Genomic DNA, 17,327 nt, shown 5'->3' on the forward strand with positions numbered 1-17,327 from the left:
CTAAGAATTGTCTCCTACTTTCCTGGCCTGTGCTCTGGCTTATGAGTGACCACAAACACTCTTTTCTGCCCTGGAACTGTGAGGAGGGTGCCCACTCCACTGCGGTAGGAAACTCCATTGTGCTAGTGCTCTTCCTTAGTCTGAAACTGCCACCCAGGCCTGCGACCTTGATCTGAGCATGAGCAAAGCAACAGAGTCCTGCCTCAAAACTAGAAAAGATACCCCGTAATCTCCTTCTGACCAACTGTTTGACCCCCTTACCATTTGTGGGCTGAGAGCTGCAGAAGTAGTTGCTGCCACTGAAATTATTCAGTGGCTCCCAAGGGCTGTTCCTTGTTGGCTGGATCTGGGTCTGTGTTGGCATGGCCTGCACTAGACTATTCCATTCTCCTCTAGGTGCAACAGACATTTCCTGGTGACCTTCTAAGTTGTCTTTGGCATCTGTGGCCTGAGAGTTCTGGAAATCACCAATGCTGCCACTTATTCAGTTGCCCCAAACCTCCTTCTGATTTCGTTGGGCTGGGGCTGCACTGATGTGGCCTGTGCTGGACTGTATTCCTTTGCCACCCTTGTGCAACACACCTTTCTTAATAATCTTCTAAGTTGTCTTGGGCTGAAAAATTGCCTCACTCCAACTTTTTATGGTTTTTGCCATTCTAGAATTTGTTTAGAGTCATTATTTAAAGGTATTTGGAGGGGTTTGGGAAAGAGCTCAGGCAAGTCCTTCCCTTTACTCCACCATCTTGGCTCTGCCTCCTTAAGATTTTTTTGAAGGAGTTAAACACAAAAAAAATGAAGGCTGTTATTCTTCTGGGATGAGAAAGATTGGTAAGAGAAAATAAGCAAATTGGGCTTGATTGTGCAAATCTATGGGATCAAGATTGAATCATTTCACTTAGCCCATCCAATTTTTAATCTTTGAATATTTTTGATTCTTCCATGCTAATTGTGAAATTATCTACATATTCATTTTAGCCTTTCAGATAGATTTTTAATAAAGTATTAGACCTCTTTTTGTAGTTCATACTTGTAATCTGTATGTGACTTATAGCTCCATGATTTTTTTGATTTCATACCAAGGATCATAGGCCTATGTTAATTTTTTTCATGGTTAATTTTCTTAGTGTGATTACAAAGAGATGATCAGAAACTTAAGATTGTAGATCCAGAACTGAAAGAGTCCTCAGTGACCATCTAATCCAAATCCATATTTTTTACAGATGAGGGACCTGATGCCCGGGGAGATTAAATACCTTCCCAGAGTCACAACATTAACACATGTCAAAAATCAGATTGGTATTTTTCAACCTAGAAAAACCTCAGAAAAAATAGGCCATCAGTAAATAAAGTGAGGCATTCATTCAGGGTTGAGGAATTGAAATTTGGGGCAGCATGCTATATTTTCAGACAGGGTTGCCCCAGGAGGGAAATTACCACAGGTGTTATATATACTCATGAAAGACAGCTAAGTAGATAGATAGAACAATGAGTCACAAGCTGTTTACTCTTTTAGCCATTCTGTCATTGAGACAGATGAAAAGCTTTGGGGTGTGTAGCCATAAGTGGGGAACAGCATGTACATGCACTGTACATGCTGCACACATCTTTCTGGGAAAAAATGCACAACCAGTTTAAGCCACCTCTAGGCAGCAGACACAGGTTACAGGCAGACTCCATGTTGGTGTCATCAGTATGGTCAACAGAAGAGCTGGAATATAGAAAGGGCGTTTTGTTAAGAGATTAGAACAAAGTTTTAGCCTTGAAACTATCTCTGTCTGGGAAAAGAGGCAGTTAGAAACTGCTAGTCAGAGGAGGATATGGAGTCAGAATTTCCCATGGGTCAACAGCATTAAGTCCTCTGGCATTAGGGTCAGTTTTCTTTCTATAGTAACACCTTTTTTGTCAGAGAAAGATCTGAGGTCTAAGTTTCCCTCACCTGAAGATATAGCCCAAAACATCTTGATTATGTCTTTGAAATTTAAAAGAAAATCTATACAAAATGGCCTCCTCTATGCCTCAATGGAAGGAGACAAAGCACAGATTCAAAGGACTCAATAATGTGAATATTGGAGAACATAGGGAGGTGATGATTAGCCATTTTTATAAGAGAATATGAAAGATCTTGTCATCAGTGGAAGTCACCTTGGATCAGATTATGAATGTGTGCTTAAAATGCTAATCTTCTCCTAGACAAGTCACTATACAGAGTGTTCCAAAAATCTTTGTGAAGTTTTTACACTTTAATAACTTTAAGCTTCATTAATTTCAAACTGCACTAAGACTTTTAGGACACCCTCTGCTATACATTGTTAGGTGAACTTTTGATTTTCTTTCATTGATTTTTATTACTTAGGAAGGTCAGGAATGTTTCTCTTAGGAGGTTATTGAGCTGGCTGAAACCTGCGGGATATCAAAATTCCCTTCAATGTCTCAACATTCCTCTGTTCAGAATCAAAAGGAAGAATATCAAGTGTCCTTGACTTCTTGTAAACTCAATGACATACAAATCCCTTCTTCCTCAGTGAACCCTCTAAATGTAGTTTAATACATAACCTAACTCAGTTTACCCATAAAGTCCAAGTTGGTTTATTTCCTTAGGGGATGTATGACATTATGACGCTTTGACTGTTTATTCAACTTTTATAACATTGAAGGAAACCTGATTAAGAATCTGTCTTTTCTTTAACATTTTTTGGACTAGGAGGAATGTTCAACATTTCAATATTTAAAACAATTATTTCTCTATCACTCCAATGTAATTTTGTCTATAAGAGGCCTTTGGTAGAATACTATTTTTTCCAGATTTTTATTTTTCTCTGAGATCTGTGCCTACCCTTAAGCTTAATAGAACCAAGGTTTTTACTTCTAAATTTTCTACACTGTTAGAGATCAATCTTGGTAGTACTTACATGAGCTCAAAAAGGAAATATTTACCCCATAACAGTATCTATAGGCAAACTGGATTATATTCTTTCTATTAAGAAGGAAAATTTAGAAGCTGTAAACTTTAGCTATATTTTGCAAATTAAGAAGTTCAATTTTAGATAAGTCCTATGATAGATAAGTGGAGCCCAAACAGACTGTATAGACTTAATTACACTGTGTATTCAATTTTGAATTGAGTAAGTTAAAGAGAGTACTTTTTCCCCCATTTATGTTGTTATTGTTGTTCAATCATTTCAGTTGTATCTGACTCTTTGTGACCCCATTTGGTCTTGGCAAAAATGCTGGAGTAGTTTGCCACTTCCTTCTCCAGCTCATTTTATACATGAGGAAAATTAAGCAAATAGGGTTAAGTGACTTTCTCAGGGTCATAAACCTAGTAAATGTCTGAGGCCAGATTTGAAATCAGGAAGATTTGATGGTATCCAGCTGAGGGGTAGGGAAAGTATTGAACTCCAGAAGAAAATTTTAAAAGAGGTTCTCTTCTGTCTACAATCCTTTGATTTCCAAAGTACAGACCAAGTCAACTTTATATTGAGCGTCTTGGTACATAAAGCCAAACTCAATAATCTGGTTCCTGCTTATTTCTTCCCTCTGTGCCTGGAAAACAAACAAAAAAATTAGAGAGGCTATCCCTTGACTCACTTTTTAAAGAGACTTATTCAGTGAATGGGCATTACTTCACTCTAAGTGAGTGTATGAAAAGGCCTGAGCCTAAAAGGGCCAGGGTCTCCCATTTCTTCCTGGGTCATCTCCAGTCATCCTGATCAATATCTGGTCACTGGATCCAGATGTCTGTGAAGGAGAAAGTGAGGCTGGTGACCCTGCACAGCCCTCCCTCACTCAAATCAAAGTCTACTGTAGTCATGTAATCATTTCCCAGATGTCATGGTCCTCTTAGAAAATGAAGGATATACACAACAACAACAAAAGTCAGGAAAACACTCTTCATTCACCATTTTCCCCTTGGCATCCCTATATTCCTTTGAAGACTAGATGAAATGTCACCTCCTATATGAAGCATTTGCTCATCACCCCACCCCAGTCTTATTGTTAATATTCTCTCTCTCTCTCTTCAAATTTTTTTGTTACTAGGTTCAATCTTGGGACATCTCACATACTTTGACTCATTCCTCCTCTCCAGGTTTTTCCTGGGAATATCAGAATATATCTAGTTTCTTTTTATCTCTAAAGACAAGTTAAACTGGTTTCTTTGGTTCCATATAAGCATTCAGGCAAAAAGTACAGCAAATACTAGATAAGAGTTTGTTTCACCTTATCAAAAAAACAAACAAATAAAAACAAACAAAAACCAAGAAAACCTTTGTCCTTATTCTGCGAAGCCCCACCTCCTCCAATGATATAGTTAATCCTCCAGACATTTGTTGCTGCTCTAGGTTTGAATTGTTCCTAGAAGGGAAACCACTGGAGAATCAACCTCTCTTCTGTTGATGAATCCCTTTTCCTCCAGGAAATCTTATATACTTGTAGTATCTCCTATCTCTCTGTCCGCGCATAGGTACAAAACTTATAATTCCAGTAAAAGGTAAGGTCAAGTTTTAATCCTCAACAAAGTTAATGTAATATGGTTCCAATGCCTGCTTCTATAATTGGTCCTGGATTTCGATATTGTCCAACAATTTCTGTATCTCTCCCCTATTACATCTGGCTACCACCATCTCTATGGTTATATGGTTTCTATTCTCCTTGGACCACTGATTTTACTAAAGTGACTTCATAGAAAAATAGGCTTCCTTTCCAGGGGACTCCATCTGAACCTCTGTAGCTCTCTGTAGGTAGTTTCCTGTCTCTGACCTTCTCTGTATATCCTTTTTATAGGTGAAGTCCAAGAGTATAGGACAACTGTACAAATTAGCCATTCATCCACTAGTCATTCTTATCAGGACTGGGGTGTTAGTGGACAAAGGAGTTCCCAGTGAAAGGAGATTTCATATCCTTCTTAGGAGTCATCTTTAATACCAAAATAAGTTCTCCATTGTTTAACCTTGCAAAGCTGCTAAACAGGAAATTACTTTTAACCAGGCTCCTCCTAGACATACCCTCCAGTTCTCTTTGCTTCCCATATTCACTGAAGTGTAAGAGATAGTAGCGAGTAATGAAGCCAAATCCAGCCTAGGAGTCAGGGAAGACCAGAGTTAAATTTCTGCCTCTGGTTAATTCTGGTTGTCTGTAATTCCTAGTAAGTTACTTAACCTCACACTGCCCCTAAGACTATAAATTGCAGAATGGATGCAGATCTGCCTTGATAGAGAGATTTTCCTCTTGGGAGGTCCCAGAGCAAATGAAATAACATTTTTGATCCTGTTCCCCAAACACATTCTCAAATTCATACAAACAGAATGTAATCTCCTTGAGTTCAAGGGCTGTTTCCTTCTTGACTTCATACTAATAGTAGCTAGCTCTGCCTTGCACATAGTAATCTTGCAACCAATGTTGAATTGTATTGGATTGCTCATGGACCTTTTTCCTATGGTAGTTATTACCTCTTTTGCCTTGGCATTTTGGAAAGATTCAGGTTAGAATTAAAGAAAAAAGCTCATAGATTATATCTTTTCACAGAAAACAGTTTGGAATGAAAGGGGAAAAAAGGTTACATTTAGAAAACAAAAACAGTTACTTTGAAAATAACCCATTGAATTTCTATAACTTGGTAGTACCATTAAGAAGTTTTAAAAAATAGCTGTGATATGTGCCAAAATCCAATTCTTTAAAAACACACATATACTCCTAAAGGGTCACACAATCCAACATAGTCTCCCCTGGAGACAGAGGTATGGATTTATAGATACATCTACCTTTGTTCACTGCTGATATCCAGCTGATAAAGTTTTCAGCATCACAGGAATAAAGAATGCTACTATTTTTAAGGTCAGTATATTCTTAATATCTAGAAATTTCTCTCCATTTTCAAAGAGAATGAGTGCCAATTACATGAATACAAGACCAATGGCATCTTTGTCACAGATGCAGTTGGTTTCCTAAGTTAATATTTTAGCACTTTACAAGACATCTTCCTTCAATTGTAGTGCAGGTGCCATGTTGTAAACACCTGCTCCAGACTACTAAGAGGAAGCAGATAATGTATGGAGGCACACAAGCTTTGACAACTCCTATATTTGAAAACAATAGCTCTTCTTTTGAAAATTAATTTTAATAGCTGTGGAAAGTTTTCTGTGAATTGAATAGTTTTGCATGAACACACAAAATTAAATTAATATGCAAATGCCTATGTTCCTCTGAGAATACTAAAAGGTATTTTTTTGTAGCATATGAGAAAAGAGGGTAGGAAATGCAATGCACAAAATCATCTTTCTTATTCAACAAAGTAGTGGGAGTTATTTTTCCCTTGGATATGTGGAAGAAGAATTACAATTCATTCATGAAACAGATTTTAGAGAATTTTATTAAGTGACTATACCAGTGAATAAAGGAAAAAAGAAAGAGGCAATTTGGGGACATTTACCAAAGTTGTTAAAAAGGTGACCCTTAGATTCTACAACTTTACTTTGGTGCAGGCAGGGTGCACACATAAAAGTTTCCATTATTTTCTTCATAGAGAGGACTAGCTCCTTCTTTAACCATTTCCTTCCAGCTCCCCTTCAGGATGAAGCTTAAACAAGGAACAAATGGTCCCTCTTTCAGTCTTGCACTTTCTAATGCAGATGAACTGGAAAAGAGAAAACAACAAAAGTTTTCAAGTATATTTCTGCACATGATCCCCTTCTGCTTCTCCCAAAGACCTTCACTTTTTTAGTTAGTGAATAATTTCCTACAAGAATGTTGACCCCACTAAGAAGGTGACAAGATCCATGAAAGCAAATATTTCTGCTACACTGAGCAATCTTAAGCCCCATCAGCAGCTTTTTTGTGCTAAGGAAACATGAAAGAAAAGGCCAGGAGCTGCTTTTCCCAGGAAACTTTGTGCTTGTTATTATTGAGGGCATCTGTAGGACTCTATGGGTATACATTAAAATGTACCACTTTTTAAATTTCTTATTTAAGTAATGCTCATTCTTTTGGATTCTTTTAGATGGCTTTATGTGATAATAAGAACTAAAGTATTCACATAGATACAAATGTCAGAATTAATAAATAATTCAAATCATTTCTTTTAAATAAAGCAAAAAAAAATACAACATCAGATAGTGATATTGCTTGGGGTAGTGGTGGGGGTGCGGCTGGGGAAGAAAAGAAACACATGTTCTACATTATCCCCAGTCACAGTGAAATGAAATAAATTAGCCACACATAAAAATCAATAGAATATCCATGAACTGGGTTACCAGATCTATGAAGTACTAACTGTAGGATCTGAAATGCAATTAATACTCTATTGCTGATATTTCCTCATAGGAATAATATATGCTCAGTCACTTTCAGTTTATTTTGGCATCATGCAGATGAGCTGCATGAGGTGACTATTGCTGATGATGCTCTACAATTTCATCAGTCACATTCCTAATAAGCAAGAGGGGACTGATAAGAAAGGTAGCTGAAAATGAAGCATATTGGGGTTAGTTGTATAAGGATATTTTTGTCTATTTGAAAAATTCCTAGTTTTATAATCAGGTAAGGAGAGAGTTTTGGGGGGAAATGAAGAAGTAAATGTTCATTTTTTTTAATTTTGCCATCTGTGTTTAATATCTGTTCTATCTCCTGGACTCCCTTCCCCCCTCCCCCAACACACACATACTATTGACTCTTTTCTTAGGAATTTCTCAGTGCTTTTTTCTTTTTTTTCAATGTTTCTTTTCTTCTTTCTACTGAAGAAGCTGCCTTGAGGCAGTATCACATAATGAAAAGAGCTCTAGATTATAATGAGAGACTTGAGTCTGAATTTTGTCTTTAATACTGACAACTCCTACCTCAGTATATGGCACATGGTAGGCACATAATAAATGATTTACTGACTGACTGATTTGTTGGTTGTGCAAAATATTATTAGATGTTGAAAAATTTCCTACAGGAATATTGATCCCACTAGCGAGGTGATGAGATCTTCAATTATTTAATTATTTATTTTTATTTTACAACATTCAGTTCCATGAACTTTTGAGTTTTAAATTTTCTCCCCCCCTCTTCTCTTCATCTCTCCAAGACAGCATGCAATCTGATACAGGCTTTATGTATACATTCACATTAAATATATTTTCACATAAGTCATGTTGTAAAGAAAAATAGTAACCAATGGAATGAACTACAAGAAAGAAGAAACAAAATAAAGCAAAACAAAAAAGAAAGAGATCAAATAGTGTCCTTTGATCTGCATTCAGACTCCATAATTCTCTCTCTGGATGTGGATAGCATTTTCCTTCATGAGCCTTTTGGGGTTGTCTTAGAATCTTGCCTTACTGGGAAGAGTCAAGTCTATCAACTTTAGTCATTTTACAATGTGGCTGTAACTGAATACAATGTTCTCCTGGTTCTGCTCCCCTCACTCAGCGTGAGTTCATATAAGACTTTCTAAGTTTTTCTGAAGTCTGTCTGGTCATCATTTCTTATAGCACAGTAGTATTACATTACATTCAAATACCACAACTTGTTCAGCCATTCCCCAATTGATGGGAATCTCCTCAATTTCCAATTCCTTGCCACCACAAAAAAAGCTGTTATAAATATTTCTTGGTACATTTGCATAATCTTTAATTTTCTGAACAAACTTTGTAATATTACTTTCAACTTTCAACCAACTTTGTAATACTATTTTCAATTAGTTTTAATTCATTCTTTGATCATTGCAGAGATCCTTCACCTTCAGGAAGATTTTCAAATATATACATATTGTATACATGTACACATACACACACACACACACACACACACACACACACATATATATATATAGTTATATATATATATAACTAGCTATTAGGAGCAGTAGTTTTGAGGAGCAAGCGGCTTTAGCACAGTGGAAATTAGGCAGTGATAATTCAAAGAATTTTCCACTTGCTAGAGTACTTGTTCAGAAAAAGGCCTAGTCACTCCCTCAGAGAGATTTACCCATACACTTCCCAAAGTCTGGGTAGAAAGGAGGGCAGTCCTGGGAAGGAAGAAGCATGACAGCTGTACTCTGGGGATGCATTAGAAAGGTCAATGTAGGCTCTCAAAGGACCGTGAAGCAGGAAAACCATGATCTTGGGCCATAGTAAGGGGAAGAAATGAGGTTTCCTCTTGATGTTATCCTGGGGAAAAGGTCTTTTTATTTTATACTAGGTGTAGTTCAATTTACTTGAAGAGAATCATGATCTATGGTATTTCACATTGACTTGAACATCTATTGTCATTAAATATCCCCTTTCTGCACAGAATACTGAACCATATGCTAGTAATTATCATTTAATTAATCAAGAAATATTATTGAATGTCTATAGTGAGCAAGATACTAAGCTAATTGTTTTAGGGAATACATGCAATATAAAAGACTTGACACCTTTCCTTACATAACACACAAAGCAATGAGCATTTATTAAGTACCTAGCAATTATTAAGCACCTATCTAATATCAGAATGAAAACTTTATGTAAGGGAAATATACACCATGAACATGTGGAAGAGTCAGCATATTATCAGCAAAGACTTGTATATGAGAAGGGATTTAAGAGATATCATTAAGGACATGGAAGACCATATAAACAGATGATATGAGTGTATACTGAGAATAAAATATATAGCAGATGGACATCCCAGATATTGCACTGGAATCAATAAAACAGATTAACAGATATTAACAGATGTAGAGAAAGGTGGCCTTTAGTGCATTGGGTGGATACTCTGCAAAAAATTGAGTGAAGGATGTAGACAAGAATCTCATGGGACAAGAATTCATAGATAGTTTATATTCTGTACTGAAAGAGAGTGTTTCCCCTCACTGTTCCCATCCCTCTCCATAATCATAAATATAAGTATTGAAGAAGTAATGAGATTTTTGCAACAGTATTTAATAAGCCATTATGTTTGATGTGTCCTTTAAAGTGTGGGAAGTTTAAGGACTTTTGGTTATTTTTACAGATTTTATAATTTCATTTAACATTTCATCTGATGGTTAGTGAGATCTCAGTTACAACTTTAAAATGTGATGAAAGTAACAAAATGCCTTTCCAGAGTGAATGATGCTGCTGAATAGGTATGCCATTTAATGTCTAATTCAACTAAAATAGGTCTCAAAATTGTTGTGAAAATATTCAATGGACAATCTCTTTGGTTTTAAGCAGCAAAGGAAAATGAATAAACTTTGTGGAATATACATGCCAAAAAGAGTGAATACATGACCTCCAAAAGCTAGAATCTAACACTTAGATGGCATTATGGGCAAAGTAGAAGAGCAAACACAATTGTCATTGGGGGACAAATGAGAACAAAAATGAATGTGCTATAAAATAAAGCAACCTTCCTCTTGCTTTCAGGGACTAGGAAGGCTCTGACAACACATCTCTCTCTTTTTTTTTGTTTTAGCTTAAAAACTCATTTTTAGTTTGAACTTATACTCTTCATATCTGGCCTCTTTTGCAATCTTTTTGTTTTCCTTTCTTATTCTTCTGTGTATGTTCTTCTGGGACAGAACCTACTGTCAATGGACAGATTTCATAGGGTACATAAACTTTGTTAGGAAAAATATTATGAATTCATTTTCATTAACCTATTACTGAAATTTAACATTTCCTTCAATTATCATTGAAAAGACAGAACACGTTATTCTGAAATGGGGTTCATAGGCTTCATTAGACTGACAAAGAGTCCATGATACACAAAATTATTTTACTAACTCCTAGAGCAACTATTATCTTCATATTACATTATTTCATCTTTGATGTTGATGATCCCATTTTGTATAAGCACCAGTTATTGTTCAAAATATTAAAAAAGGGGCAAGTTAGTGGTATATTTTAGTACTTACTAAGTTTCAAAAAAAACAAGCTTAAATAAAGTTTTCTGAAAAGGTTTTTTTCTAAAATTCATTTACTTAGTCTCCCCATTTTTTCATAACATTTCTTCAGGGACATTAAATATGATTTTTCATTGTTACCCTTACCTCTTATGATTAAAATTCTTCTTAGAGCCTCTCCCACTTACCATGTGATTATCACTTTTACATTTTAGAGAATATTAAGTTTATTTCATTACTACTTCGAATGAAACTGATTTTGCAAAGTCTATTGATACTTATCTTGTTCTTATTACTTATACAGAATTTGATATCACTAATCTTGTAAACCTAACAATTTAGATTGTATAATAGTTCATGGAAAAAATGTTTGCAATCCTTGTTGTTAACCATTAAGACCTTTCACTCCAGTTTATATCAATAACTATCTCTCTACTAAGTAAAATTACAAGTGCTTCTGTAACCTCTTTATTTTTACATGATTAGTTTTGGTGTTGACTTTTTTGTTCCTTAACCATGGATCTATTAGATGAATAGCCACAAAATTTCTTTGGTGTCATGCCTTAAAATAATAGTTCAATTGAACTCAACTCTCCTTGATATAGACACCATTTCTGGTCATGCAGATCATAACCTATTAACACCGTTTTCCTACTGACTGATTCTTCTCTCTATCTTCTTATAAATCCTCAACAGGGATCTACACAAAGTACTGTAGACTATCTTCTAAATATCTTGACATTACTGAATGTCAATACAGCAAGTAAACTGAGCAGGTGCTATCCATTGTTCTCACTGCATGATCAGACTACCACTTTTTAGTCATAAACTATCTTTTATAGTAAAGGCAGCTTGGTGTAGCAGAGAGCTGGCCTCAGAGCCAGGAGGACCTAAATTCAATCATACCTCAGATACATATGACATGTGATCCTGAGCAAGCCACTTAATTTGTCAGTACCACAGGCAATTATCTAAGATTCTAAGTTGTAGATCTGTATTGATGGATGAAACCTCCTCTCTGAGAGTTTGTTTTTATAATGATTTTACAAGTCCAAACAAAAAATATCAACTAAATCACATTTTGTTGATGAAAGTAATTTTATTACAAACCCAAAAGTGAAGAGAAACATTATTTCATGGACTATTTGGTCATCTGATACTGCAGTGCTCTTAGATACCGTGATTTGTCATATTACGGCATTTTCATTGAACAAGATTCCTATAAATGTTACTTTAGAATGGCTCATCCAAAGGCATGAAGAGATTCTGTTAGCTTGGTTATTTCTCTCCAAGTGGAATGATCCTTAGATTTCAAATAATGACAAGTCAGCAAAAACTTTTCCTGAAACATTTGTTCCTAAAATGCACAGTACATTATTATTTTTTTAATCTTTGATGATAGTGAGTTTGGATTCAGAAATATTTAGTTTCAGAAGTTTGTGTGATACTTGGCTCCACTCCATCCTCTGACTACAACATATCAGGTAAATCTTCTTACTAAAGAAAGCTCTGTTTACTCATAGAATATATCAGGGGCTGAGATTTTAGTGCCCAAAGGTGGTGTCCTGTATTCACTGATGAAATTAGTCCCCCATTAAATAACTTGTGTATTTGATCTATTTTCTGCCATTGAATCATGACATCTTCAAGCTTAAAGGGACCTTAGAGAAAATCCAGTTCACATACTCATTTTTTAATAAGGAAATCAAAATACCAAGAGGTGGCCTGTGTTGTCCAAGGTTGCACAGCTAGTGCTAACTCTACTGCCCTATATACCACACTGCCAAGTCTCTTCAAAGTTTTAGCAACATCATGTTTTAGCAGAACCTTCTGGCATTGATATCCTTATGATGTGATACAGAATAAGCTACTGTCATGGAAAATTTAGGCTGATTGCTTACCCACAGACTCTGAAACTAGGGTGCAATCAGATGTCTTCTTGAAAGTAAATTTTTAGATGGTATAAAATTTCAATCTGGTCTTTCTCTGAGAGTCTTTCTGAGCTGGTAGTTTGTCCTTTCCCCTAAGAAATACTTATGTTATTTTCTATTTGCACAAAATAAAAGCTATGAAATGTCATGCTTTCCAAACCTCTTTTGTAGTGATTGATCCACATTGGGCTGCTTCTTCCCAATAATCAATTAAAAATTGACTTTGCCAAAATTTCTGACTTTGCATGTCACATAGTTTTAGAGAAGGAATCTTGAAGTCTTTCCTTAAAACACTTTTGAATAAGTCGTAAATGTGGAACTGAGCTTTGTAGTAATCAATAATGATTGTGTATGTGTTACAACACTCTTAGGTGGTTTGTTAAATAATTGCCACATCATTTATAAGTTGTTCCCTGTAGCCTATTGTTGGCACAGCCTTTTGGTTTCTCAGCTTTTCTTTAAATTCTTTCACCTCAAAATATTTTTTGTAGTAAAACAAGATATACAAGTATTGTATGATGTACATACACAAGTAATTAGCCTGTGTTTGGAGGGTCATTTGTCTCCTTATCTTTTGATATTACATATAATCCACTGTGTTGAGAAATATGAGATTAGTCTTTTAAACAACATGGCTAATGTGCAAATATGTTCAATAAGAATGGATATGTAGAACCTATAGCTGATTGCATACCATCTTGGGGAGGAGAAAGAGGTGGAGAAAATTTAAAACTTGTGGGAGTGAATGTTGAAAACTAAAAATAAATTAATTAATTCATAAAAAACAAAAGTAAAAATAAAATATAATCAAGATAATGAAAAAGTGTGAGATTAGAATTAAGTCTGAGAAGTTGGTTAAGTGTATTGCTAGCAATTAGCATGCCATTAAAACACATTGAAAACAATAATTGCAGATTTCATCCAGTCCCACTGTTTTCAATTTTTGCAGAGAAACTAGATGTTAAGTGACCTCTCTTGATATAATGATTCCGTTCTTTATAAAGTCAATGAAACTGAACCTTTCCACTTCATATTTATTTGATACCAACTGAACTTTCATTGTATTGATGACCTTTGACCATAGAGATGACCAGCCATTTTTAATGTATCATTTATTTATTTGTTTAATATTTTTAGTTTTCAGCATTGATTTTCACAAGAGTTTGAATTACAAATTTTCTCCCCAATTCCACCTTCCCCCCACTCCAAGATGACATATATTCTGATTGCCCCATTCCCCAGTCAGCCGCCCCTTCTGTCACCCCACTCCCTCTCCTCTCCTTTTCTCTTACTTTCTTGTAGGGGAAGATAGATTTCTATGCCCTATTGTCTATATATCTTATTTCCTAGTTGCATGCAAAATTTTTTTTTGAACATCTGCTTTAAAATTTTGACTTTGAAAATCTCTCCCCTCTTCCCTCCCCACCCACCTTGCCTAGGAAGGCAAGCAAGTCAACATAGGCCACATATGTATCATTATGCAAAACACTTCCACAATGCTCATGTTGTGAAAGACTAAGTATGTTTTGCTCCTTCCTATCCTATCCCCCTTTATTCAATTTTTCCCTTAACCCTGCCCCTTTTCTAAAGCATCTGTTTTGGATTACCTCCTCCCCTTATCTTCCCTCCCTTCTATTGTTCCCCCTTTTATCTCCTTTCTCCTTCTTTTCTATGGGGTGAAGATTCCCAATTAAGTGTGTATGTTATTCCCTCCTCAGTTCAAATCCGATGAGAGCAAGATTCACTCAATCCCCCTCACCTGCCCCCTCTTCCTTTTCTGCAGAACTGATTTTGCTTGCCACTTTTATGTGAGATGTTTTACACAATTCTCTCTCTCCCTTTCTCCCTCTCTCAATATATTCCTCTCTCATCCCTTAATTTTATTTTATTTTTTATATATCATTCCTTCATATTCAACTCACCCTGTGCCCTCTCTCTCTCTCTCTCTCTCTCTCTCTCTCTCTCTCTCTCTCTCTCTCTCTCTTCATATATATGTATGTATGTATGTATATATATATATATACACACACACATATACACACACACAAATATATATATATACATACATATATATATATATGTGTGTGTGTGTGTGTATATATATATATGTATGTATGTATGTATTTACATTCCCTTCAGCTACCTTAATATTGAGGTCTCATGAATTATACACATCATCTTTCCATGTAGGAATGTAAACAAAACAGTTCAACTTTAGTAAGTCCCTTATGATTTCTCTTTCTTGTTTATCTTTTCATGCTTCTCTTGATTCTTGTGTATCAAAGTCAAATTTTCTTTTCAGCTCTGGTCTTTTCACTGAGAAAGCTTGAAAGTCCTCTATTCTATTGAAAATCCATATTTTTCCTTGGAGCATGATACTCAATTTTGCTGGGTATGTGATTCTTGGTTTTAATCCTAGCTCCATTTACCTACGGAATATCATATTCCAAGCCCTTCAACCCTTAATTTACAAGCTGCCAGATCTTGTGTTGTCCTGATTGTGCTTCCACAATTCTCAAATTGTTTCTTTCTGGCTGCTTTCAGTATTTTCTCCTTGATATGGGAGCTCTGTAATTTGGCAACAATGTTCCTAGGAGTCTTCTTTTTGGGAATCTTCTTTAGGAGGCGATCAGTGGAATCTTTCAATTTCTATTTTGCCCTCTGGCTCTAGAATATCAGGGCAGTTCTCCTTGATAATTTCTTGAAAGATGATATCTAAGCTCTTTTTTTGATCATGGCTTTCAGGTAGTCCATTAATTATTAAATTGTCTCTCTTGTATCTATTTAGCAGGTCAGTGGTTTTTCCAATGAGATATATCACGTTGTCTTCCATTTTTTATTCCTTTGGTTCTGTTTTATAATATCTTGATTTCTCATGAAGTCATTAGCTTCCACGTGATCCAATCTAATTTTTAAGGTCATACTTTCTTCAGTGGTATTTTGGACCTCCTTTTCCATTTGGCTAATTCTGACTTTCAAGGCATTCTTCTCCTCATTGGCTTTTTGCAGCTTTTTGCCATTACAGTTAGTTTATTTTAAGGTGTTATTTACTTCAGTATTTTTTGCGTCTCCTTTAGTAACTCATTGACTTGTTTTTCATGGTTTTCTCACATCACTGTCATTTCTCTTCCCAATTTTTCCTCTACTTCTCTAACTTGCTTTTCCAAATCTTTTTTGATCTCTGTCATGGTCTGAGACCAGTTCATGTTTTTCTTGGAGGCTTTTGATATAGGCTCTTTGACTTTGTTGACTTCTTCTGGCTGTATGTTTTGGTCTTCTTTGTCACCCAATAAAGATTCCAAAGTCTGAGTCAGAATGTGAAACCATTTTGCTGCCTGTTCATGTTCCCAGACAACTACTTGACCCTTGAGATTTTTGTTGGGGTATAACTACTTGTAGAATAGAGTGTACTTTGTCCCAAGCTTGAGGTACTGCATTGTTATTTTCAGAGCTATTTCTGCATAGCAAGCTCTGCCACACCAGTGCTCCTCCTCCCCCAAGAACCACCAACCCATACCTGAGTCAGATCTAAGCTTCCTCTGCACTCCTGCTCCGATTTGCCACTTAATTCCTCCTACCAGGTGGGCCTGGGGCTGGAAGAAACTGCAGCTGTAGTTCTGTAGTAGCAGTTCTTCTGCTGCTCCCCCAGGGTAGTGGCCAAATCACAAACTCCTTTCACTCTGTCCCTGCAGTTTTTCCCGCTATCCTCCTCTGTTTTCTTTGATGTTTGTGGGTTGAGAAGTCTGGTTCCTGCCACAGCTCCCTGATTCAAGGCACTAGGGCCTGTTCCATCTGGCTCCTGGTCTGGTTGGTCTGGGCACAGCCCATGCTGGTCTCTGCTCCCCTCTGCTCCCAGCTCTGTGCAATAGCCCTTATCCAGCAATCATCCAGGCTGTCCTAGACTGGAACCCTGCTTCCCTCCAGTATTCCGTGGGTTCTGTAGTTCTAGAATTTGTTCAGAGCCATTTTTATCAGTGTTTGGAGGGTCCTGGGTGACCTATGCAAGTCTTTGCTTTACAGCTGCCATCTTGGCTCTGCACCCTGACCAGGCCTACATCACATTTTTCTGCAAATCCATCATTGTTAATATGCTTTTGATGTTGTTCAGTCATTTTTTTCAGTCATGTGTGCCTCTTCATAACCCCATTTGGAGTTTTTTGTCGACAGTTCTGTAGTGATTTGCCATTTCCTTCTCTAACTCATTTTACAGATGAGGAAACTGAGGTAAAAAGGTTAAGCGATTTTCATGGTGTCCCACAGGTACTTAATGTCTGAGGCCAGACTTGAACTCAGGTTTTCCTGACTCCAGAGCCAGCACTCTATCCAATGCACCACCTAGCTACCCTGGCAATATGCTGCAGTCTATTAATATTTACGATAGTTATATCTACCAGGCTTTGGGGGTGGGGTGGGACAATTATTCAAATATTTTGCCATTTTGTGACTTCTTGTGCTTCAGACTCACTGGAGGAATATGTTAGGAAGATCTAAATCGAGTCTGCAAAAATCCAGTGAGCTTGACTTTATTTCTTTGAAAAAAAAAACTATTG

This window comes from Trichosurus vulpecula, chromosome 6 (genome assembly GCF_011100635.1).
Source record: "Trichosurus vulpecula isolate mTriVul1 chromosome 6, mTriVul1.pri, whole genome shotgun sequence".
In the NCBI taxonomy this organism is placed as follows: Eukaryota; Metazoa; Chordata; class Mammalia; order Diprotodontia; family Phalangeridae; genus Trichosurus; species Trichosurus vulpecula.